The 25,625-nt window shown below is 36.2% G+C and overlaps 1 long non-coding RNA gene across 1 annotated transcript; it reads right to left on the bottom strand.

Moving 5' to 3' along the window:
* Window positions 1-825: 825 nt before the first annotated feature.
* Window positions 826-25,625, bottom strand: LOC107308996 (uncharacterized). The gene is made up of 3 exons (XR_001553035.3): window positions 25,465-25,625; window positions 7,164-7,682; window positions 826-5,485 (listed from the first exon to the last, which is right to left on the bottom strand). It is a non-coding gene; the product is annotated as an uncharacterized LOC107308996 (long non-coding RNA).

The raw sequence follows: 25,625 nt of genomic DNA, 5'->3' as shown, positions 1-25,625 counted from the left end.
TATGTTAAGTAAATGTTGTTACTTATACACAGAACCTAGTTAGTATTGCCCTGAAAGTTAAGTATGTATTCATTCCATTTAGGTCCACAGATGTGAATGAATTGGTGTCATTGCTCAATGGGTTTTAACAAAATTAATATTAAGAAAATGTGTTCCCTTTAGTACGATCACTGCTGTGGCACAAAGAAAGGATGAGGAATGTATGGAGTAATTTGCTTTCACTGGGAGAAAAAATGGAGCTGCATTGAAAATCTATCAGCAGAAAATTAAAGAAAGGCTGAATTATGCAGCCATGTTGCTCTTCTTCAGTAGCAATGCTGAAACTGAAAAAGTGAAGGCTTTGGAAAATTTGAAATGCAAATGAATAACAGGAAAGATTAGTCAGTTTAATTTAATTTAATTTTGATGCCATGTATAAAATGATGTCCTATTTTAATAGAATAGACCATGTGACAAATTTTTTCCCCACATATATTACAAGACTGCTTCCTTTCATTTTATGAAGCAGTACTGTTTTGTGATACCATAGCAGCCAACCTCACTGAGATGCAAAAATTGATCTCTATCCGGTTTCATATATATTCTTGTGAATTTCATAGATTTTTGCATTCTGTTCCAGTTATTATTTCATATGAAAGTTGCTGCATATGAGGTGAGGATAATCTGAATCTACTGCCTCAGTGATTCAAGTGCTTAAATCTGCCACCATGTAAGATCTAAATAGATTGCATTTTTAATTTGTCATGAAGCAAATATAAAAGGAAAACATTTATTATGTATGTACAGTACGATATTAAAAAATAGAGGGCTTCTTCTCTCATGAAAAGGCAACGGTAGTTGTTTTCATTATGAAAATGAATAGCAAATTGTTCTTACATCAGCTTAATTATTTTTATTTAAAGTTATAGAAATAAACAGCGTTTATCAAGCATATGGTATTCTGCCTATTTTCTGCCCAAAGGAGAGGGATATTTGTGTATGAAAGCACGTTGCTGAAAAAATAAGTACCAGATCCAATAAAGAAATGTAGAGATTGGAATATGACAAGGCTGAGGCTACTTAACCTTTTTTTAACCAGCAGCTCTGGAAGTGACAACTGTATTTCTTGCCCTAACTCCCTTTTACAACACTTCTGAGAACATAGGTCTCTCAGAACAAGATGCAAATCAATTGCTGTATTTCAGTGGGAAGCTGCTGATATCTATTTGGAGGAGCGTTCAGTTATCTGAACAGAAACTTGGTTAATTCCTATGTTCTTCACATTTGATGAAATCAGGAAAAGGACTGATGTTTCCAGAAACTTAAAGTCTCATTGTAATGACAGGATTGGTAAAACACGGTGCTTACAGAAATTCACATCCAGTGTTTAGCTTCAGGTAATGATGCTTTGGAAACCATTAAGACCAGCCTTATAGGTGGCAAGAGAGTTGGGATTCAGAAAAGCAGCATCTGGGGAAATGGCTGGTAACAGTTTTCTGTAGAGTTCACTGAGCTGAGGCACAGTGTGGAGAACGTTGTGCAGTCAACCAGGAAGTGTGTTGGGATCACTGGTCATGCTCAAACAGAAGATTATCAGGAAAATAAACAAAGGAATATTCTTCCTTCCAGTTCAAGGGCTCCACTGCTTGTGGCTGATGTCTGGCATTCTCCCTAGTGCATTTTAGCAGAGGAGATCTGTAACTTGGAAATCCTATGCTGCCTGCTGCTCCCAAGAGAGAGTACTTCTACAGAGGTTTGTTGTTTAAAACTTAATGGTGGCTTAACCTGTATTAACATATTAGGAAGTTTACTCCTAAGGTGAAAAAAAGCTTTAAGATATGTTACAGATTATAATCTCAGTGAGAACTGGAGGCACTCAATGCCTTGCAGGATCAGTAGTTTAATATCCCTAAATGGAATAAATAGTGAGCCAAGTAAAATGTACCACCTTTGTCATGAGAATTTCAGCAACATTAAACACTTCTAGGTTGAGATCTGTGTTTTCCGGAGTAGTGAGATCAGTTCTATTGCTGAGCCATTTTACACAAGGCTGGGCAAAGAATTTCTGCCATGAAAGGAAATGGAAAAAAGTTTTTTAGCCTTTTCATTCCTCCCACAGACTGAAATACTGTCCTTTGGGTAGGTGACAAATGCTTGATAATACCATATGAGATCTGTATAAGGATGAAAGTATAGAAATGAAACTTGGCAAAGTTATTTGCTAAAAAGAAAAGAGTCCTGGAGTAGTATGAGATCATGTCTTCAGAACAGAAAGTTCAGAGATGCATAAATTTCTTCCAGAGATTAGAACATTTGTTTAAATGGTTTTATTTGTGATAAGAAATCATTAATATATTAATGAATAGATAAATCACTTTAATTTTCAGTAAATATTTGGGGATCTGTTTTACTTTGGAAAAAGCTCATTTCACACAAGGTCCAGAAAGAAATAAATGTGAGTTACACCATCACTACAATTGTGTTCTTCTGAGCTGCATAACTCTGAAGTTTGAAAAGGCTAATCTGATATGCATTTTAGCTATTTTTAATGCAGAAATCTTTTGATATTGGAGTATTACAGATCTCTCGGAGGGAATCCATTATCCAGTATTTATACAAAGCTGTGTGAATACTTTGCTATCCCTCTGCAAGGTTTGCTTCCTCTCACTGGACATTCTGCAGTGATAATAACCAGGCAGCACTCACTTATGGAATTTACCGAAAGATTATGTATTTTATCCGTTGAATGGTCTTCAGACAGTGCTAGGATGCTGCCAGGGAAATAAAGACAAAGAGTACTCTCTCTTTTGTTCCCTCAGTAGCTGTTTAATATAAAATGAATTATATTTGGTATTTAAATAAATTAACTTGCAGCTGTAAGAGATCAATTTTATCAGATTCAGCAAAGACTTTGATATTTGCAAACATAAAGGTCTTAGTAGAATATCCATTCAAAACATGAAAAAACGAATGTGATACTTTGCAATCCAGTTTAAGCCAGGTTTGTGGGGAGACATTAAACCTTTTACAAGACTGGCTAGTATAATTAGAAACAATAGATAATATAAAGGACCGAAAACCTTTCTGTGGGTTTGAAATAAAAGGCATCAAACTTCAAAGCCAAGTAACAGTGGGAAATAATTGCTCAGAATTTAACTTGCTTATGTTCAATTTGAGACCAAAGAAAAAAATTGGTTAAAATCAGGGGAGTAAGATGGTCCAAGGGAATATGATATCAATGGAAGAGCCGAAGTGGTGGTGACAGTGGAGGGAAATGGAATTAATTACTTTCTCATGGATGCTAAATTATTAGTCACAAACTTAATAGAGAAAAAAAAATCACAGCCTGCCACAAAAACCGAATCTTGTTTGGGTATTTGATTTGTAACATTCAGGGCAGTTATAAATTTGAGTTTCTGCACAATACAACACCACTAAAATACAAGTGAATCTTTTCATATTTTTCCATGCAACAGTGCATATAAGATGTTTGTAAACAGCCAAATAAATATTTTTAAATAGAAAAAGCTGTCATCTTTAACACAGTTAGGAAAACAAACTGAACAGAAGTCACATTATGCACTCTCTGAGGCTCTGCCCTTTTGACATAGGCATTTCTACAGACTAGAGAAATCACTGATAGTGAAGGTCACAGGGTTAAGAAAATAATTGTCCATCAGTTTTATTAAAGAGCTGTGCACAGGATGGATGCCAGATAAAGTGTAGCTTCCCCTTGAGTCACTGAAGAACAGTTTTTTGCAATGCAATACTATCTCAAGAGCAAGACTCTTTGAAGAATATATTTTTTTCTAGGTAACTTGTCAGTGACACATTCCATCAGATTTTTCTAGGTTAAAAAAACTAATAATCTCATAAATAACAAACCTCAATGTCATCTCTATTTTCAGTGACTGGAATTGTTACCTGAACTGAATTTTTTGAACTGTTCTGTGTGATACCCTGTAATGAAAACAGAGGCTCAAAATACTGTATTGAAAAGATACAAGGACTGTAGGTGATTTATTATTTGGTTTGTATATTTATGGTGATGTAAACCAACAAAAGTGACTTTTACTTCCCCCACCTCAAGAGCTTATTTTTCTGCAATTTAAATATTAGCTTATAGGTTTCACTGTCCATTACAGTATCAAAAAGATATTAAGTATCTCTACACATGTTCCAGAGCAGAAAGCTGTGTGTTTAAAAGAGGAAAGGGTATAGTCTTTAGGGACTGAATCAGGGAGAGAGGATTTAAGACTACCATGTCCACAATTCACCCTACAGAACTAATGTTGTTCATTGATGTAATGAAGTTTGAGTCTTTGGGAGAAATGAGTTACTGAGAATTGTCTGAATTTTCAGCTTAGCCTGAAAAATTCACTCTAAGTGTCCAGTGAAGGAGTGGTAAGCACAGATGGAGAGGTGATATACTGGTCTACGGGACTGCCCATATGGTTTGTTGCTCTGAGTATTTGATTTTGTGAATAGCAATAAAGCTTTTTTTATTGATCTCTGAAGGATTAATTTCTTAATTTAGCACTCGCTGGCAAAGATGTCTGCTGAAAAAAAATAATGGATATGCATGTAATGAATTGCAGTGTTTATAGTTTGCAAGACGCACAAAAACCATAATCTGCTTATTGGAATTGAGTTTGAAAAGTGTTAATTCATGAGCTTTGACATTCCAATTATTTTGTTATTAATATGTTCTGCACCCACCTTTAGTACTGTCTAGCATCCTTTCAATAGCCCTGCTAAACAACACTAGATGCAGATAACGGAAATGCTGTATCACTGTGCATTTCTCTAAAGGAGGAGATGGGGAATTTAGTGAGCCTTTTATTTAATTTAAGGTGACTGCTTTTCGCAGCAGAAGTATGGAGCATTCTTAAATTGTGCTGACAAGGGAGGTAAGAAGTGAACAAAATTTCAATTCCATTCAAAGTTTAGACTAGTTCAGCAAATATTTTTTTTTGTGTAAGTCATATTTATGTGTGGCTTGTTGCAAATGGCTTCATATTTCTTAAAAGTGGTGCATTAATTTTTAGTTATAAATTATTCTTTTTCTTTCTCTGCTGAATGGACTTTGCCACACAGATAACAATCCAAGTCATGTTACTCTGAAATTGAGCCAGATAAGAAGGGAAACAAATGGAAAGCACCAGGAAGTGCTTCCCAAGGAGTAACCTTTCACTGGTTAAAGTGAAACTCTCACTGAAATACAATAGTGATATAACCTTGATGTTGCCATATGTAGACCAAGAAGTAATACAATGATTTGAGACCATCTTGCTTGCAATGACTGAAAAGGCCAATCTGTTAAAAACCAGACAGGCATTAAGACTGAGCAGCTGCCTGGATTTGCATATGTTGGGGCTGTCAAATATCATACTTCACTTATCTGATACTAAACGCACTTCTGGTGATGCAACTCAGCCAATCTTCCTGTTGCACTCCGGAGATCTCATGTTGCTGATCCAGGTCTTGCTCTGTGTACTAGATTAACCTAGGAAAAACAAAGACAGTTTTTAGATTACACCTCACTTGTTCTGTTCTGTCATCTGGCACATAAAGTGGGAAATCAGCACCACGGATCTTAATGGCAACATTGGAGACCACGGAGATCCAACCTTTTTTTTTCTTTTTTCCTATCCAGAAGGTAAGATACACAAGTCTTTGACAATAGGGATATGATTTCTGGTACTCTAGTGATTTTCCTCGGTGGCATTAAAGATCTATTATTTATGGAAATTATGCTCTGAACACATTGGAGGGCATTTCTGCAAGGTATGTATGCTAACTAGCTGAGTAATGAAAAGTGGAGAGCAAGAGTGGTGTGTTTTAAGTTGCAATAAGTAAAGACATTGTTGGCTCACTTCTTTCTATGGACTTTTACTTATTGCATAAAGTAGTTATACAACCTTTCTTAGGGCTACTTCTCAAGAAAATTATTTGCCTTCTCTTTTAGGATCCATGTAATATAAAAAACATTTCTTTATAACAATGAAGTGATGTTCATATGTACAAATATTTTAATAAGAGGAATTGGAAAAAACATCAGTGGAAGGAAAGAACTTCAGAAGAACTGTGCAGAAGAATGCAGCAGAAATCAAATCAACAGCATCAACAATCTCATATTTCTTATCAACCTATCCTGCTTGTCTGGGAGTGTCTGTACTAAACAGTCTTCTGAAATTTATGTGGCTATTATACCAAAAACAAATTTTAGAATTCAACTGACTTCTTAAAGAGCTGCAGATGGAGAAAGTAATTATCATTGCATTCCCTAAACTATCCTTCATCAGCAGCTGCTCAACTTGGGAATAATTCTCAAGTTAACAACAATTTTACCCCAGTCCCTTCCAATCTAAGCCATTCTGTGATTCTATAAATATATGATTAGTGTAAAATAAAATAGAAAAAAATCATGGAAAAGTATAGGGTCTAATTATGAAGAGGATTTACCCTTCATAAGTCTGAACAACGCTTGAAACTGAAAGTGTGAAGTGGCAAAATCAAATGATAGGTAACGAGCTTGGGATATTTTTGATCACAGCATTGCAGCCATTTCCTGTACACAGAGAAAGTTAGATTTGATCATCTATAATAATGTATATTCTACACATGGCTCTCAGACCATGAAGCAGTCCCAGTTTTGTGACTAAAAATCAAGAAAAATTCAGCCAGGCCTTGCTGTCCTCTCTGAACCCAACTGTAAACTTTCTAAAACATTTAAGGTCTTCAGAATTTCTCAAAGGGTTTCAGAGAGAAATGATAAAGAAATATTACTCTGAGAAGTTCATATCTAATATGAAAACGTCCATTTTTCTGTAACTCAATAAGAAATATTCTACTGGCTGTCAGATGGCCTTGGTTTTGCCAAAGTCCTGTAAAATTAAATCCCATTTTCTTTGTAAGAAATGAAACATATATGGAATGAGAACTTTACTAGAGAGAAAAGAATGGTCAGTTGTTTCTTATTGAAATCATGGAATATGAAAGACAAAGTCATCTTCAACTTTTCTGTGATCTTTGCTGATGCAACAGCTTTTTTTCCAGTGCCTAACCACTCTTTTGGAAAATAATTTTTTCATAATGTCCAACTTGAATCTCTCCTGGTGCAACTTGAGGACATTCTTTCCTATCCTGTCACTAGATACGCAGGAGTGGAGGCCAACACCCACCTCACCACAGCTTCTTTCAGGTGGTTATAGAGAGTGATAAGGTCTTCCCTGAGTCTTCTCCAGACTGAACAATCCCATTTCCCTCAGCTGCTCCTCATAAGACTTGTGCTCCAGACCCCTCACGAGCTTTGCTGCCCTTTTTTGAACACTCTCCAGGGCCTTGATGTCTTTCTTGTAGTGAGGGGCCCAAAACTGAACACAGTACTAGAGGTGCAGCCTCACAAGAGCTGAATATAGGGAGTTGGTCTCTTCCCTTCTCCTGCTGGCAACACTATTTCTGATACAAGCCAGGATGCCTTTGGTCTTGTTGTCCACCTGGGAACACTGTTGGCTCATGTTCATCGGAGTGTTGATCAACATGTTCAGGTCCATTTCTTTCACAGTCTTCCAGCCACTCAACCCCAAGCCTGTAGCATTGCATAGGGTTGTTGTGGCCAAAAGGAAACAGACTGATGCTGTTTACTACAAGCAGAATTATACCAACTCCCAGTGTCTGAAGCAGAAATTCAACCTGAGGATCTAGGAGAGAAAATGAAGCAATTAACAAGTAAATTGATTCCAGCTGATCTACTTGGAAAAAATGGCTATCACTTCTCATTTCCAAGTAGAGCTCTGTTGCTGTTACCTATAGTTTACACTGTCTGAAGCCATTTAGTTACAATATTTGTAGGTAATAGAAGTATTAATTTTTGTGTTCTTTTTTTGTATTTCTTACATTTTTTGAAATCATTATTGCAAGAAAACCCAGATATCACTGATGCAATAGAGTCTTTATTTCTCCTAAAGAGAGGCTTTCCTCATTTGTATTCTGCACTATTGTACATCACACAAACAGCTTGATAAGGAACAGCTCAAATTTGGATCCCTTTTTCAAGTTAAAAGATGTATTTTTGACAATTTGATATGTGATCTCAGATGCATTTCATTCCAGTGCTCATTTGTTATAAAGCATATACTTTCTGTGCTAAGCTGTTGTTTCACAAAAAAAAAAAAAAAAAAAAAAAAAAATCTTGATGATTTCTTGTAAGTTCACTTATGGAATTTAAAGATCTTTTATGGGAATTTACAACAGTTCTCAACATAAATTCCTTCAGAAAAAAAATAATGAAATCAACAGCTCATGTTGGTTTGTGAATGGTAGTCCGGAGATCCAAATCAAATCCACACCCTCTGAAGTCTCTAATTAGTATAAGAAGTAACCTGAGAATACTTCAATAGTGTTAAATTATCCTCCACAGTTCATATGAGTTATGGTATCATCAAATCTACATGTTCTCGAAAGATCTTACTTCACCTGTAGGAAAAAAATGAACAAGAAAGCTTTATGGTTGAAAGTCAAGTTATTAATCTTATTTGTCATATATCAAAATTTGCTGCACTTAGCAATGGGAGATTTAGAAGTGAAAGTGTAGAATTATTGACTGTAATAATCATATATTTCATATCATGATTAGTTATGTGTCTGCAGTGCAGGAAAGGGATATCTTTTACTGAGACTACTTCTGCCAGAAAAGCTGTAGAATGTGTTCCAAAGTGTCATTTAAAAATAATAATTGTGGTGATCTGGAAGATCATTATCTGTATTTTTAATGCTCGAACTTTGTGTGTTATGATAGCACCTTGCAATATGTGCCATATCTACTAAGAAAGCCTTTCCTTGCCTTGCCTTTTGCCATACACTGTGACAGCAGGGTTTTACTGCTCTCACTTTTGCTGTGAAATAATGGACTGCATTTAGCACAGACAAGAAAGTGATGTAAATTAAAAAAAAAAATTATTGGGAAGGTGCTATTAAATGATGAATGTTAAATGTGTAAATGTCCTAAGCATCTGCAGTGAGAAGAAATCTGGTATGGTCAATACTAGACTATATTGGAATGAACCAAGAAAGCAATGAAGAGATATGCCATCTTTTGAGCAGAAGCCCTATATGGGAACAGGAGGATCTGGAACCGAAACAGCCCTTAAGAAAGGGGAAGTCATGCAGTGAAGAAATACTTGGTGATAAATTAATTGGTTTAAATTGTTCTTTGGTGAATTTTGTGAGCCTTGTTGAGGTTCAAAAATGAGATTTTTTTTTCTTTTTTTTTCCAGTGGTGTACTTTTAAATAAGTTCTCTATTTTGTGATGTCTAAAAACCACTTTGTCAATCTGTGAGGAGATCCAAGATCTCCTTAAGCCTGATTTGCCACCAAAGTCAGTACATTGTGAAATTAATGTTGTACCTAGTGTAACTTTTTGAAAATCAATAACTAGGAGTTTTGACAATGCAAAAATTGCTTTTGTAAACTGTTCTGACTGATAAAATGGATTATTAACTGATGACAGCTATCAAGGGGATATGCCATCCCTTGAAACAAAATACCATGAAAGAAAGAATCATGGAATTTTAGGGGTTGGAAGGGACCTCTGGAGATCATTCAGTCCCCATATTATAAAAAGAGATGTATAGCATCAGGGCTGAGAGACCACTATTGAAGCTGTCTTGATCACGGCTCTGATTGTATTCCCATATTGTTTTTCATTTTGCGAAGGGAGTCTGCTCCAATTTCAGTTATGTAATGGAGGGTACAGGGTTGGTGTGTTAAAACTCAGTCAACATGCTTTTCATTTGGTCTGAGGAAGAGCTAAATCTGCTGGTTGCCTGAAGCTGAAATAGTAACAAGGGTACAAAAATTGTGGCAGAGTAAGAAAAAGAGCTGATGCTACATTTAGAGACAATTACCCTTTTCAAAACACATCTGTGAGAACAGGCCAGGTAACTTATGTCAGATGCTGAACTTGAGCCCATCTGCCTCAGGAATTAATACAGGATGTAGTAAAATAACACCTATGGAAGTCCGTGTCTCCCTTGTTTGTGGATGAACAATGAGTTTATGTGCCTGGTTCCTATCAGTCCTGTTCCTCATGCACTGTATGGACGACCACTGTGAAGATGACCTTTGCTTTAGCACGTGCATAGCAAGTCTGAGACATCACACAATGATGAACTCACTGTCTAGGCACTGTACAGTTATTGCACAGATATTTCACTCTCGGAAGTCTGAGACAGAAATATGAACCCCTGGGTTGTAAATCACCATTTTTTTCTCACTCAACCCAAAGACTGATGAAGCTCAGGTTGGCTTCAAGCCTTATGCACAAACAATAGAGATGTTTGGGCTGTGGAAAATCTGGAAGTCTTATAGCTCTGAAGTCTTCAAACTGTGGAGATTACAGGAGTAGAAAAGTCCAGTCACAAGGACAGCTGAGAAAATGATATTTTTAATAGGGTTCCCCCCCCCACCTCCTTATTTCCTAAATCTAATACACTTAAAAGGCATGTTGTGAAATGCTGAATTGTGTGTGTTTGCATGGTGTGAACTGTGAGCATAGCTAGACAGGCGATCCCTTTCCCATCTCTTTTTAAGTTGGTAAAATATCAGGAAGTATCTTTTTATGTCATCTAATAATCACAAATCTTCCTTATAAAGTACTTTGCCAATCAGAAAAATTCACATCACACTGATATGTTTCCAATGGTAGTATCTTTCAGACTACAGGAAAGAACAAGCCAACAATGCTTTTTCACTTCAGAGTACTTAGACTTTATTCAAAGTTCCTATTCCGTGTTTCTCAGATAAGTGGTTCAAACTGCTAGAAAGGGGCCAAAGAAAAGATCCTTAAATGGAATCTCACTATAACATTCATTCTATGAAGACAGCTGTCCTTTCCATCACTTGCTACTTCTGCCTGTGTGTGGTGTTTCCCTAAAGATGTGGCTATTAATTTAATGTCAGTTTGAAACTGTTCTTCATATACTAAAGCTGAACGCTGTCATGAAAAGTACTGAGAAAAGTACCTACAGGCTTCAAAGAAATGGTTCCAAACAGAACTTCAATGCCATTCGTGACTCTGCCTAAATAGGAAAAGTCCCCTGTACCCAATTTGAAACTGATGAAATCTGCATGGAAGTCCTCTGAGTCAGAAAATATTCACTAGGAAAGGTAAGTAAAAGTGAGTGAAGTTCTTAATCACAATGCATTTGAATGTGTTTCCAGTAGTGACTGTGTTTGGCAGCCATAGTTCTTTGCCTTTTGCCTATTAAGAGCTTTTGGAGTATATCTGAAGCATTCCAGCACTTGCAAATAAAATATGAGCTTTTCTTGTGATACTTGAACTTTCTGATTGTACTGGCCAGAATCTCCTAAATGAGGCATTTTGCCTGATAATGAATAGACAGAAATGCAGACTGGTGCAGGCCAGTTGCACACTTAAATACTCTTGTTTAGGACTTAGAAGCCTTCCTACAGAACTGAGACTAATTGAACAGAACACACTCTGAGGGTTGAACAGTCCAAGGCAACAGACCAGCAGAACAAAGTCTGCTGCTTTCACACGCATAAAACCAACTGGCTGTGAGTTCCAGCCACATTCCTTAATCAAACTATGGGGCTGTGGTTTTATTGCATGTAATGGTCTGGTGGAACAATTTGATTAGTGATTTTAACCAGACATGAATATAAGGCTTAAACCTATGTGGTAATAGAATTAGCCTTTGCGGTTTTTTGTAAAGTGCCACATGCTTCCACAGCATTAAAAGGCAATTATTTATTCTTCCTCTTGCTTAGCCCTAGCAATTGTGCCTTCTACAAATTGCATGACATTGTAGAAAGTTACTTTTTTTGCCGTTAGTTAAGATTTGCTCTGCAACTTGACATGATAAGCTTTTGTTTTCAGTTCCAGTTATGCTCCTGTAAGTCTACACTCAGGGATAAATCATGTAGTCAGTCTTTCATTATAAACTGAAAGATTAATAAGATAAAAATTAAAATCCAGCTACTTTAGAAAATAAATTAGATGAAAAATGCTGTTTACTTATATTAGAAGTGTTTAGATGAGAAGCATTTATTATCTATGTCCTTTGAGGTAGAAGCTGGAAGAGTGGTTCAAAATTGTTTCTCTGTTGCCAGGAGAAACTTCCTAAATATGACAAAATCTAAGCATTTATATTGAAATTACTAATAGAAACATTTACATATGATACAAAAAGACCAATATTTCTTGATTTGTATTCTGCTCCAATAAAGTAGTTAATGGTACAATTGTCATCCCTGGAGGCTTTCAAGAAAGGTGTATGTCTGGCACTGAGGGACGTGGTTTAGTGGGTATGGCAGCGGTGACTGGACTAGATGATCTGAGAGGTCTTTTCCAACCTTAATGTTTCTATGATTCTAAACACTACAATTCCTTTTATATGCATGCATACTCTCACAGAAAAAAAAAATAAAATTAGAAACCATGTACAATATTATTATTTATTATTATTATATTTATTTATTTATTTATTTATTTATTTATTTATTTCTGGAAGTAGCGGGACAAAGATGATCTTTGAAGAAACAACCCTTGGAAAACAGAGCTGTGGACATTACTCATATTCACTGCATGTAGTCACAAGATGTTCCTCCTCCTGTGCACAGAATTAGACATATCTTCTGGAAAGAGAGTGTGTAGGCTTTTTTTGGATTTGGAGTCTAAGTCCCAGGACATAAACACATGAGTGCTGTGACAAGCCAGATATTTCAATTCTTGACTTCATTGTATGCAAATTATAGGTAGTAAAAACAAGTATCCCATAAATACTATCCTCTTTATTCTATATCCAGTTTTGTAGTGTATGCTGGATGCTTTTAGGAAATATAGAGTAGGATTTACTAAGTCAGGGTAGTTTCCCATTTGATTTTAAATAAACTATTTTCAATTAATATTGCATATACAAATGACTTTCTTCTACTTCTGTTCCTCTTTTCTTCCTCTTAGCTTGGAATCAGTGTAATTTGAAATATCACACCTATCAAACTGGATGCGTAATATTACTCCTAAGACACATTAAAACAGTCAGGCTTTTATATTGTTCCTTAAAAATATCCCAGCATAGTAGTGAATTTAATAACATTAGTTTCTGGCAGGAGGGATTAAAGAACAGGAAATAATCTATACTTTATAGCTTTGAGTATCAAGATAATAATGTATATTATTCAATATCCCCATTGCTGATATGACTTTTTTCAGGAATAGCAAATTAGAAAATTAAAAATTTCCTCTCGTTTTAATATATTTTATTGATGAGAAACTTCATTGTGTTTAATCAGTTTTCTGGAATGGAAAGAAGAAAGATAAAATGCTATTGCTTGAAGATAAGCAAAGAAGAGCAAGTAAGCTATTTAGTGTAGCAATACTTTGTCTCTTTAATGTTTTTCTGCTGTTTGCACAACTTCATCTGGAGAGCATTAATGCAATAGCAGTGTGAAATATATGTCTAGTGAGACTTTGTAAGTGTTGTATTGTAATTTTTAAAGAGTTTTTGTTGTTGTTAAGTCTGGGAGCTTGTTCAGTGTAGATAATTTGCATTTGACTTTATTCTTAGATATGCCTTATTTGATATGGATTCTTTCAAATAAAAAATAGAGAAGATGCCAAAGCTTCTAATAAAGGAGGGTTTAGAAATGAGGCTTTAATCTTTTGCAGACAGCTTAGAGTCCTGGCTTTTTCTAGCACTGAATACCAAGTGGTTCCTTCTGATTTCAGTGTTTGGGAGTTCCTTGATTCTTATTTCTCTGTCATAAGGTGGTTGAAATTTTGTATAACACAGCGCCTGAGTCTCCTTACCTAACCTGGTGCACCAGGTTATTTATTTTTTTTTCTTTTACTTATTGACATGTCTTCCCATCATATTTCCACTCCTTCATCTTTCTCTTGGTCACACAGTTTTGTCCACACAGGATGAGGCCGGATTCAGATATGCACTGCTGATGCCTGTCATGTCTTCATCATGGGAACACAGGGCTCCCATCTTCCTGTGTGGGAGGATGCAGAAGGAGGAGAAATACGGTTAAGTTCCCTAGCACTTTTCCCTAGCAGCATCACAGAAGGTTAATGCACACTAAGTAGTCCCTGATAAAAGGGAAGGGATGTTCTAATTCACAAAACTTTGCCCAGCTTTGTTACATTAGGCATCATATAGCACAGTGTTAGGCAGGGCTTATTTTTCAGCCTGTGACATATTTGCACTTTAATATTTTGTCTGCACCCTTGCAGCTCTCTTCCACTGAGCACATTTCCTGTAACAAGGAGATCTGTGGAATTCTGTTTGCTCTTTGTCAGTAGGGAAATTGCAAGAGAGTCAGACATACCTCACTCCAGGGCCTGAATTATACTGTTATCCTGCTGTCTGCTGTGCGGAGCTTTCAAGCAGACTGTTTGCCATTAGAGCATCTCTGTGTGAATTATTTACTACTGACAGTGGTAACCAGTAGGGAATATTTCCATAGGGTATGGATTTATAATTATGCTGTTTGCTCAGGGATTAAAGTTTTTTTTGATGGCTCAGAGAGAGGGTTTTGTTTGTTTGTTTTGAAACCATAGGAAGTGCACTAGGAATCTGACCTATCATGTTATTTCTGGCTCAGGAGAGGGAATATGGGATGAATAATAAGAATAATAAAAATAAGGTAAATACTTATTTTCTCTAAAAACACTTCAATCTGATTCCATGGAAAAATATCCAAAGCAGAAATTTCTGCTTTATTTTAAAAGGTTCAGCCTGGAGACTGATATCCTTGCAGAATGGTAGGCAGAATGACCTTCTCAGGTTCTCCCTAAGGGCTTCTGTTAGAAGTCAATCAGATTCAACCAGGAGTCAATGAGCAATAGCTTTAAAGTATGGCAAGGATAACATAAGCGTTTACACTCCTGTATTTACCATGAATTTACCATGGTATTTTTATTATTTGGTATGTTTGTACATGTGCTGGATTAGGAGTGGGGTGACTTTACTTACTTATTTCATTTTTTTGGAAGTGGATACAATTACCACAAAATGTGGCAGGAATTTCATAATACTACAGTAACGTGGATACCACTGGAGTAGCATGGTGGGAACAATGAGCTGTGATGGGTGAGGCACCGTGCATGGCTTAGATGAAACATCTGCTGAATCAGCTGAAAACCCACTGTGCTTAACCTGGCTGTTAGTCTGTTTCTCCCAGGCCTAATAATATGGTTATGAAAAATATCAAGTTGAAAAGCCAGAAAAAATATTTTTTCTTCAAGTATTGAGAGAAACTTACTCAAAGTCACACAAAATAATGGAGTTGCTCTATCTTTGTATAAATAGCTGAAACGTATCATCAAGCTTTTCAGTGGATTTTAAGTACATTCATATTTAATATTGTAGTTATTTTTCAATGGCTTTCACAGTGATCTGACTGACTATATCATATGAAATGTCTGGTTTTGTTTCAATATTCAGATAAATCTGAAAACCATTCTCCTATGGTGATGTCTCAGTGCAGAAGGAAATGGGGCAACTGAGTTATTAACACTTTGCCTTCATTTACAATGGAAGTGCTAATAGAGCAATAAATGTAACCAACAGTATTACATAATAAATATTCTGCTTTTTCTATTTTTCTCTTCATCTTCTCATGTGCCTTAGCAAATGTATTTGAAATAAGCAACAGTCGTCTCTTGCACTTCCTCTTCCAGAATGAAAATCCCACAGGGACAATGAAAAATTATTAATCAAAACAAACCTATGAACTAAGGAAATAGTATCAAGATTGGCACAAGCATTGCTTAACATTGTCCTGATAAAGATATAGCTGTTCTTAAGCTTGAGCTTTTATGAGGACTAAACACTGAAAGTGTGATTTACTTTTTGTTCCCAGAGTAAATTAATGTTAAATGTGCCAGTCTATAGTACTGCAAAAAATGCATAAACTGAATTAAAATGTGACATTCTATAAACATGCTACAGTTACATGACTGCAAGAATCTGTGTGCAGAAGAAAAAAAATGACAGATCGGAGGATCAGAATTGGTCAGTCCTGGTTTATAGCAACCACAGAATTTTTGAGAGTGCCCTAAGGTATGCCTCTTCTGTAGAGGCTTTTTTGCTAATAAAGCAGCCTACCACTGTCAAGAACAGTCTTTTTCTGCCTCAAATTCTAGAAAAAGGAAAACACTACAAAGAAGTATTGCTTCTGTGTTTGTGTGTGTATGTGTAAATTCAGAATGCCTTGATGTAGAAAGCCCTTGATGTTCCTGCAGATTGCCTCAGAAAAACTGCAATCCAATACTCCAGCCTGGAAATCAACACCAGGAAGTTGTACTGCACTTTCTCAAAGGGTGAAATAGCCCAGGTATTTGGACAAATTAATAGAGGTGGTTATGGCTGTGCTTGATGAACACTGGAATACTACAGTTCTTCCAAACTGCTTCTTCAGTGACCTGGGAACAGTAACTGGGGATCTGCTGAGCTGCTAACCAGGATGCTGGACAGCTTGTTCATCCACAACTACTAGGGAGGTACAGACAATAGAAAGTGCTCAGGGCTTCATGATTGGGGCATTATTCAGTGAAAGTGGGGGATAGAGAACAACTTTATTTTTGAAAATAATTTGCTTGATGGGATTAGTTTTAGACTCCATTGACACAGCTGATCTAGGCATGTTAATTCAGCACACTTGCATGCGCAGATAGAAGCTCTGAGATTCTTGCTGTCTTGAGTCCTGAAAGCAGACAACAGTGTCAGCTACAAATAATACAGCAGGCAATACGCAGGCAACGTTGTGTTCAATACTCATGCTAATATAAATTTGCTTTGGTATCTCTCCCTGACATGACATTACCCTTCATGTGCAAGCAGTGAAGCTCATCAGTTTTTCTGCATTTAGGCAGGAAGTTTAGCTCTGCTCTGGAAGAGGAAGAACTGATGCTATGTGCAAAATGTCAACTAAAGGAAGACTTTATGGATTTTGTTGAGGCAGAAAAATCCAGAATAGAAAAACACTTTGTTTAGGTTCAAATAATCACTAAAAAAAAACCCAAAGACAAACAAAGCAAACACTTGATGGACAAAGCACAGTTTCATGCTCCATTTTCCATGGAAGGAAAATTCTGGGAACAGACAATTGGGAGGGACAGAGAATTCTGAAATACTGCAAACATTATTATCCTTACAATAATGGAGAAAGAATGGACAGTCTTGAAGAAATAACACACTGTGTTCATTCAGCCATCTGCTCATGAACAGGACTAGCCTGGACTATGCTAGGAGGTAAAAACCCTTCAGTCAGTAGTCCTTCAACTCTGGCAGCAGGGGAGACATAAGTGACAGAGATAGTAGAAACTTACATACTGTCCTCTTATAATTACAACAATAATAAAATCTTCCTACTGTTCTCAGACCCCTGGTTAGCTATGAATGAGGAGACCACAGTGATATTAACAGAGACTTTTCTGAACACCTTTATTTTGTTGTGTTGCTTTAATTACGTTGTCTTATTTGTGAAGCTCAAAGTGAGGTAAGTCACAGCTAAGTACACGGTTACCTGTCATCTGCATACACTGATTGTCCCAGCTGATCAAGAAATCTTTTTCCTATAAATCAAGTATTATGATAAAATGTTGGAGTATATAAACTAATACCCCAGTGCAAGAGGAGACTAAGAAGGCAAAAGTGAGGTATGAGGAAGAATGAATCATAGAAGACAAAGACAGTAATACAAATTAGCCTGATCTTGTTCACAAGTGAAGACCCATCATATTTTAATAGATTTTTAATATATTAAAATTTATATATATATATATTCAGATGTATGTTAAAAATCACTTATCTCTTTGCAGAATATGGTAATATATCGTTTAATCACACTTCGTTAGGGAAGTTTGAAGATCTGAGAAGAGAGAAGGCAGATGAAGATGAGCCTGCGGGCTTGCTTCCATGCCCACATGGGGGGAGCAGAGGTCTCAGGATCATATTCTAGGGCTATCAGTTCAAAAACTCTCTTAACCCATCAGTAAAATAAGTTTTGTCTTTTTCATAAGAACATTTTTGAAAGTTCTTCTAATCTAATCTTGTATTTAGATGCTAGATGATGATATATTAAATCTTCAAGCAGAAATGAGCACAAAAGCATGCTCAAATGAAGCATGAAAATATTGCTTTTTCTAAAGCCACACATAATGTTCCAGATACAAAATTTACTCATCAAGCTGCTGGAAAAGCTCAATGTCTAGTTTTTTAGCAATAGTAGTTGTATCTAAACAAAACAATTTTTCTATGACAAAGAGTACATGATAAAGTACTAGATCTTAAAAAGGATCCAAATTCTATTTAGCACTGTTAATCAGTTATGCAATGGATTTTGACTTAAAACAAGTATTGGATCTCATCTGATATGTCTATTTAGAAAAAAAATAAAAAATAAAAAAAAAGAACATGAAATCCATATCGCTGCTTGAGTCACCAGGAACTGATAGCAGATACTATGTGCCACATATGACTCTGTTGTATTTGACCATTCTTGGAAAGCTGTTTCTAAAATGTATTTTGTCTTGGAAAGCTGTTTCTAAAATGTATTTTGTTACTTTAAGCGCAAAGCATTGCTCCAGCTGGTGTGACATGGTTGAGCTGATGGTATTCTACAAACGAGATTTCAAGCATTACAAGTGCTGAATAAAATGTATTTGAAATGCCTCTGCTTTCTGACTCTGCAAGGTTTCCTTTAGTAATTCCAATGCAGAGGTGCATTTTAGTGGTGTATATATATATATATATATATATATATAGGGTATTCTTAGCAGAGAAAAATGGCAGACCTCTCTAATTTCAAAGGAAAAGTTCAAGATTCTCAGAAAGCTGTATTTTTGATGTTGCATTCAGAGCACTTTGTTCTAGGAACAGACAACAATCAGCTTGACTGCTATGACATCTTGAATTCTACAGATAGTACTTTGATGGTGAGCTTCTGCAGTCAAATAATTCCTTGCTGGAGACAAAATTTTTTAATTTTAAGTCTCTGTAAAATTACAGGATGTCAGCAAAATCTGTGGAGTTGGGCTGCTCTTCAGATGCTGGCTCTACAAGAATGCTTTGACTCTCATTCCTATTTGAAAGCAGATGATTTTAGGACATGGAAAAAGACAAGCATGCACCATTTTTGTCTGTTCTTCCACTGATGGCAGCGACTCATTTTTTGCATCATGGAGTTTGTATTAGACATCATTCTTTCCTTGGTCCTGCTTCTTTCTCTTTTTCATGTGAGATATTTCACTCTAGATCTATGTTTGCTGGGGCAATTTTTATTCAGAATTTGCTGCAGTGTTGTACATTTAAGTCACTTTTTATTAAATTTTTTTTTTGCAGCTTTACATAAGGCTGTAAAGCCTGAGAAGGTTGTTTCTTTTCCCAAGGTCATAGTTTCAAATTCAGTTGTCACTTGCAATTACATGCAAGGCAAAGATCTAATGAGATAGTGCTTATCATTTGATTTCATACCTATTCCACAACCTTTCGGCACAGGAAACTTAGATTTATTTCATTGCTCACTTGGATTTTTACTGTAGAGGATTAAGATGAATAAATATAAAGACGAAGAGATCTTTGAATTCTTTCTTTCAATTTCCTGCAAGAAAGAATATCAAAAAAGTTTGTAGCACTCCACGTACATCACTGTTGTCTATACCCAATGCTTATGATCAAAGGAGTATTTTTAAAAGAAATCTTTAAAGGAAAGATCTTTTAAATAAATTCAAACTACTTTGCCCAAGGAAAGGAGAAAAGAAGGAGGAAATCTATGAAGAGAGAACTCAACTGCCTTTTTTTAGAAGTGCATTACAGCCAGTACATTTTTTTTTTCCAAAAAGGTCTATTGCTTAAGTGGAAGGGGGTTTTGTTTCAGTAATCTAATGTAGTATCCATCAAAGCTTAGGGAAATGTCTTCATTTTCAGATTTCAGATATTTCTCTCCCCTTCTACATTTTTCTTTTTCTTCCTTTCTTCCTTTCTTCCTTTCTTCCTTTCTTCCTTCCTTCCTTTCTTCCTTTCTTTCTTTCTTTCTTTCTTTCTTTCTTTCTTTCTTTCTTTCTTTCTTTCTTTCTTTCTTTCTTTCTTTCTTTCTTTCTTTCTTTCTTTCTTTCTTTCTTTCTTTCTTTCTTTCTTTCTTTCTTTCTTTCTTTCTTTCTTTCTTTCTTTCTTTCTTTTTTCTTCTTTCTTTCTTTCTTTCTCTCTTCCTCTCTTCCTCTCTTCCTCTCTTCCTCTCTTCCTCTCTTCCTCTCTTCCTCTCTTCCTCTCTTCCTCTCTTCCTCTCTTCCTCTCTTCCTCTCTTCCTCTCTTCCTCTCTTCCTCTCTTCCTCTCTTCCTTCCTTCCTTCCTTTCTTTCTCTTTCTTTCTTTCTTTCTTTCTTTCTTTCTTTCTTTCTTTCTTTCTTTCTTTCTTTCTTTCTTTCTTTCTTTCTTTCTTTCTTTCTTTCTTTCTTTCTTTCTTTCTTTCTTTCTTTCTTTCTTTCTTTCTTTCTTTCTTCCTTTCTTCCTTCCTTCCTTCCTTCCTTCCTTCCTTCCTTCCTTCCTTCCTTCCTTCCTTCCTTCCTTCCTTCCTTCCTTCCTTCCTTCCTTCCTTCCTTCCTTCCTTCCTTCCTTCCTTCCTTCCTCTTCCTTCCTTCCTTCCTTCCTTCCTTCCTTCCTTCCTTCCTTCCTTCCTTCCTTCCTTCCTTCCTTCCTTCCTTCCTTCCTTCCTTCCTTCCTTCCTTCCTTCCTTCCTTCCTTCCTTCCTTCCTTCCTTCCTTCCTTCCTTCCTTCCTTCCTTCCTTCCTTCCTTCCTTCCTTCCTTTTTTGATTTTGATTTTAATTTTTTTACCATTTATGAACTATCTGTATTATTTCAGTTTTTTGGTTTTTTTTTTTAGATTGCCTGAAATTTTTTTTAATGAATTTTCTGTGTTGTCTGGGTTGTTCGTGTGCAGATCAAAAATAGTCTTTGCTCAGAATCAAATCTCAGACATAGTATAACATTGTTATAAAAGTACCTCTAGTATATGTTAGAAGAATTACCTTTTGTGAAGAAGTGTTGAGATTTATCACCCACTTTTCATGCTTTCCTAAAATAGTTAACTTTTTACTCTTTATTTTGCTTTTATGCATTCATTCTTTTCCCTTCTTATTTGAAATACTTCTTATGTAACCCACTACATATCAGTCCTTTTTTCAGATCCTTTCTCAGGGTTGTTGACATTTTTTTAAACTTTTAGTTTAAGTCTTTTATTCAGAGAGCTTTCCATTTGGTGTCATCTATTAATTTTTGCCATTGCATTCTCTGTATTACTTTTCACTATAATGAAAATAATAAAGAATTTAAAATGTAGGACATATGAGAGAATCTATTCAGGCTTCTTTCAGTAAAAAACAGATTTTGAACTATTTTGTTCTCAACCTTTTGTACAGCAATTTTATCTAGAATATATTTCTCTAGTTTTATTATGAAAAAGTCATGTTGGTCTCTGTCAAAAGCCATACCATGTGACATTTCAGCTTCCCACTCATGTACTTATCCAATTAATTTGTCAAAGAGTGAAATTATATTGCGTGAGCACAATTTGTTTTTGACAAATACATATTAAATGGTACTTAGTACCTTTTTGATGTTGATGAACTGAGAGATTATTTAATAATTTATTCCATCATTCCTTGGGGTACCAAGGCTTGTTTGAATAATCTCTAATTCCTTATCTATGCCTTTTTCCTCCTTCAGAATGATTTTCTTTTTGTGCTTTTCTAGTCCTTTAGGATCTTGCTGTCTTCCAAGCATCCTGATAAATACATGCTGACAGATTTGATATTGCGCTGGCTACTGCTGTAAGTACTCTGAGGGGCATTGTGGTATGCACTGTTGACTCTGATGTATCTAATGCCTAAACAGTCTTCCATACTTCTAGTTTATTTCACTTCTCCTTGTTACCAGCTACACAATAATTCTGGTATGATTTACTAAGTGCGTGCACTAGTAGGTGCTGCAGAAATGACTCTCCATAAAGTCCAAGTGCTCATCAGCTATCCACATCTATAGCAGTGATAGGGAGCTCTAGGTTAGATCCAAGCTTTCCTCACTGTGCAGGGAAGAGGCATACCAAGCTTTCCTTTGATATCCATAAGTACCTTCATCATAAACCTTGGTCTCATGAATTGCTCTCACTTTTGTGCAACTGTGATTGTTCTTGTGTCTCCATTCATGTCTCAAATTAACAGTCTTGTGGTTAATATATCCACCCAGGGAAGGTTCAGTCCCCTTTTAGGATTTAAATCCAAACTTTCTGTTCTCTTAGAAGATTGAGGCTTCAGTTTTCCCTTAGCAAAATTTATCTAATATTGGCACCTAAAGTTAAAGCCCAAGCTTCTATACTGTCCCTTGACCTATGACCACCCCACTTCTCTATGAAAGTCAGGTCAAGGAAAGGAAAGCAGTGGCAGTGCACAAGGGTCAGAAGGGAGGACAGAGCAGAGGGGAGCCTTGTGGTCCTAGATGTATGCATGATCAGCTAGGGTTACGTATAGTCTTAGTTCAAACAATTATTCCTGCTTCTCCTGAATACAGAACTGGTAAAGTTTAGGAAAGGGTCCTGTGGTAGAAAATACCAGCAAATTTAATGAAAAATTGCCATTTTGCTCTCTCTAACTTCCTGAAGGGAGGTTGTAGTGAGCTGGCGGTCAGCTTCATCTCTCATGCCATTAGTGATAGGACCAGAGAGAATGGTTTCAAGCTACGGCAGGGGTGATTCAGGCTGGACATTAGGAAGTATAACTTCTCAGAAATGGTGCTCAGGCACTGGAATGGACTGCCCAGGAAAGTGGTGGAGTCACCGATCCTGTGGCTATTCAAGGAACGACTGTATGTTGTGTTGAGAGACATGGTTTAGTGGGAGCTATTGGTAATACATGAACAGCTGGACTCTTTTAGGTCTTTTCCAACCTTGGTGATTCTATGATTCTATGATCCAGCAGTAAAGCTGCACTACTTCAGGGATACTCAAATCCAGAGCAGAAGAGGAGAGATATTTGAGTTGTGTCTACTGCTAATCCGTATTAACAACAACAACAACAAAATCCCAACAAAGACAAAGCAAAAACCAACCAAATAAACCTTCCTCTGTAAGCTTTTTCCATGATTTTTTTCTAGTAAAAAAAAATAAAATAGTAGCTATATTTTGGAGAGTTCAAGTTCTGTATATTCAAAAGTAGTCAGAAGCATGTGATTAGAATGTAACCAATCCAGGAGCTGTATGTATACATCTAATTGAGGAGCACCAGATTGCTTGAACAAATTCCTGTTAACTAGAGTTGGCTCAACTACTACACCTGTATGTTTCCTCTCCTACCACTAGATTATATGAAAACAAAACTAAAAAATTCTTAGATAGTCAGTCAGGCAGAACTTCTTACATAGGAACTGAGTATCAACAAAGCCTCACTCGTGGCCAAATTTATTGTGTGGATTGGTAGCAGTAATAAAAAAAGATACTTAAGGATTATATCCTCATAACACCTGGCCTCTACAAGGCCCAAACCACCCATCATCAGCTATGATCAGCTGCAAATGAAAGATTAATGATTTCCTTAAGACGACATGAATAACTGCGTATTTTTTCCCATGTATTTTCAGCATAACAATTAATCATCATGAATAGCTCTATTTTTTTTTTCTTCTTTTTTTTTCAACTTGATTCCAGCATAGTTATTTGGACAGATCTACATTACATATCCTGATCATAAATAACAGGAACATCCCAGATATTTTTGGTGATGTGTGGGGAGCAAGGAGAACAAGCACATGCAGGAGCAAAACTGAAAGACTTTATGAAGCTGAAACAGTACGTGAGATTTATGAAATACAACATATTTTGATCCTGCAGAAGCTGAAATTTGTTGTCAAGACTATCAGAGCCAATACTATCACCTCCCTCAATCTGCTCGCCACACTTCTTTGGATGCAGCCCAGGATATGGTTGGCTTTCTGGGCTGTGAGGGTACCTTGCTGGCTCATGTCCAACTTGCCATCCACCAGTATCCCCAGCTCTTTTTCAACATCCCCCAGAATGTACTGATAGTGGGGGTTACATTACAGCTCATTACAGCTAACTTATAAGTAAAATGCATTTTCTGAGTTCTATGCCTCAATAGAGAACATGGCAGTCCATTCTTCCTGTGAATCTATTGATACTGAGAAAAAAGTAGCTGACTTAAATACAGCATAGAGAGACTAATTTAAATTTTAAATTTGCTTACTAGAGAGAGAAATTCGTTTTGAAGCTATGGTTTCATAATTTGGAACAAGCTAAAGCATTTGTTCTTTTGCAGATAAAGGGCAAATATACTCTGACTCAAATTACATTAACTGCTGTTTTAGCTCTGCATTGTTGGTACTCTGGCATTTATCCTCATTGTTTCTGTCTAAACTTTTGACTAGTGGAAGTGGCTGGATGAAGAATATTTTATTCCTACTTTAGTATTTAAATTTATTTATTATATTTATTTATAATGTTAGCCTAACATTTATTTTACTTCCTTTCTTCTTTCAATAGTTATGGTACCTTTGTTAGCTCTTTTGAAACCATGCACTGTGAAACACATAATTAAATAGACATATTTCTACAGCTCTTCAGAAGAAAACCCTGTTAAGACATTCTTATTTTCCCTCTTTCTTTGTAGCTTCCTTTCTCTCTGCATTCATTCTTTCTGTCCACAGAGGTATATGAAAGTCATGGCAATTACTGTGTTTAAAGTTGTTACTTTATGCAGCCAAAGAAGAGCTGCATAAGAAAACAGCACATCCACATCACTGTAATTGTTTGATCTTGCTAGAGTCAGTACAAGACTCTCGTATGAATTCCTGTCCATTCTAATTAAGGAGTGCCAAATCCTGTTTTGTGTGTGCTTTCTAAACACCCTTTCTCTTAGGCTAGGTGTCTTTGCTGCCTAGAGAAAGTTTGGATAGTGATGTTTTGATTGTCTCTAATGTGGTACAGCTGCAAGCTATAAAGTAAAACTTTAGCAGCACCATTGTCAGCTTCCTTAATGAGTTCTCAGTGGCTTTAACCCCCACATTGCTGATTTCTTGGTATATAAAGTCAAACAATTTTGCTAACATTTTTTTTTTTTTTTAGTCCCTTGTAATTCAAACTGTTTTTAAAGTCACAGTATGGATGTTTCTATGCCTAAAAATTCAGTACATCAAGGTGACTGGAAGTCAACCATTGGAGGACAGCTGAATAGTTTAGTGGGAAAGGTAGTGGAGAAGTGCTTAGATCTAGCCTTAGCTGTGCAGTTAATTTCCTAAATGTCTTTAAGAAATACAGGAAAATCTGACTCAGTTCTTTCAGTGTCAAATGGGGTTTTTATTGTTCCTGCTCATATGTACACATACACACTCAAGACTATGTTTATTAGTGTCTTTATGAAGAAGCTAGTAAAGATCTTGAATACTTACCACCCGTGAATAATAGTGGCTCAGTAAAAGCCTTCTGAGAATACAGGCTCCTAGGATCTCCCAGTAAATAAGAAACTGAAGGCAGCAGTCTTGTCCAGCTCAGACACCTATCAATAGATGGAACAAATAAGTGCACTGAAGGTGCATGTATCTCTAGAGGG

This window comes from Coturnix japonica, chromosome 2 (assembly GCF_054131305.1).
Source record: "Coturnix japonica strain WE chromosome 2, WE-NBRP24, whole genome shotgun sequence".
Lineage (NCBI taxonomy): Eukaryota > Metazoa > Chordata > Aves > Galliformes > Phasianidae > Coturnix > Coturnix japonica.
The sequence above is the reverse complement of the archived record's forward strand: the minus strand, read 5'-3'. Positions and strand labels throughout refer to the sequence as shown.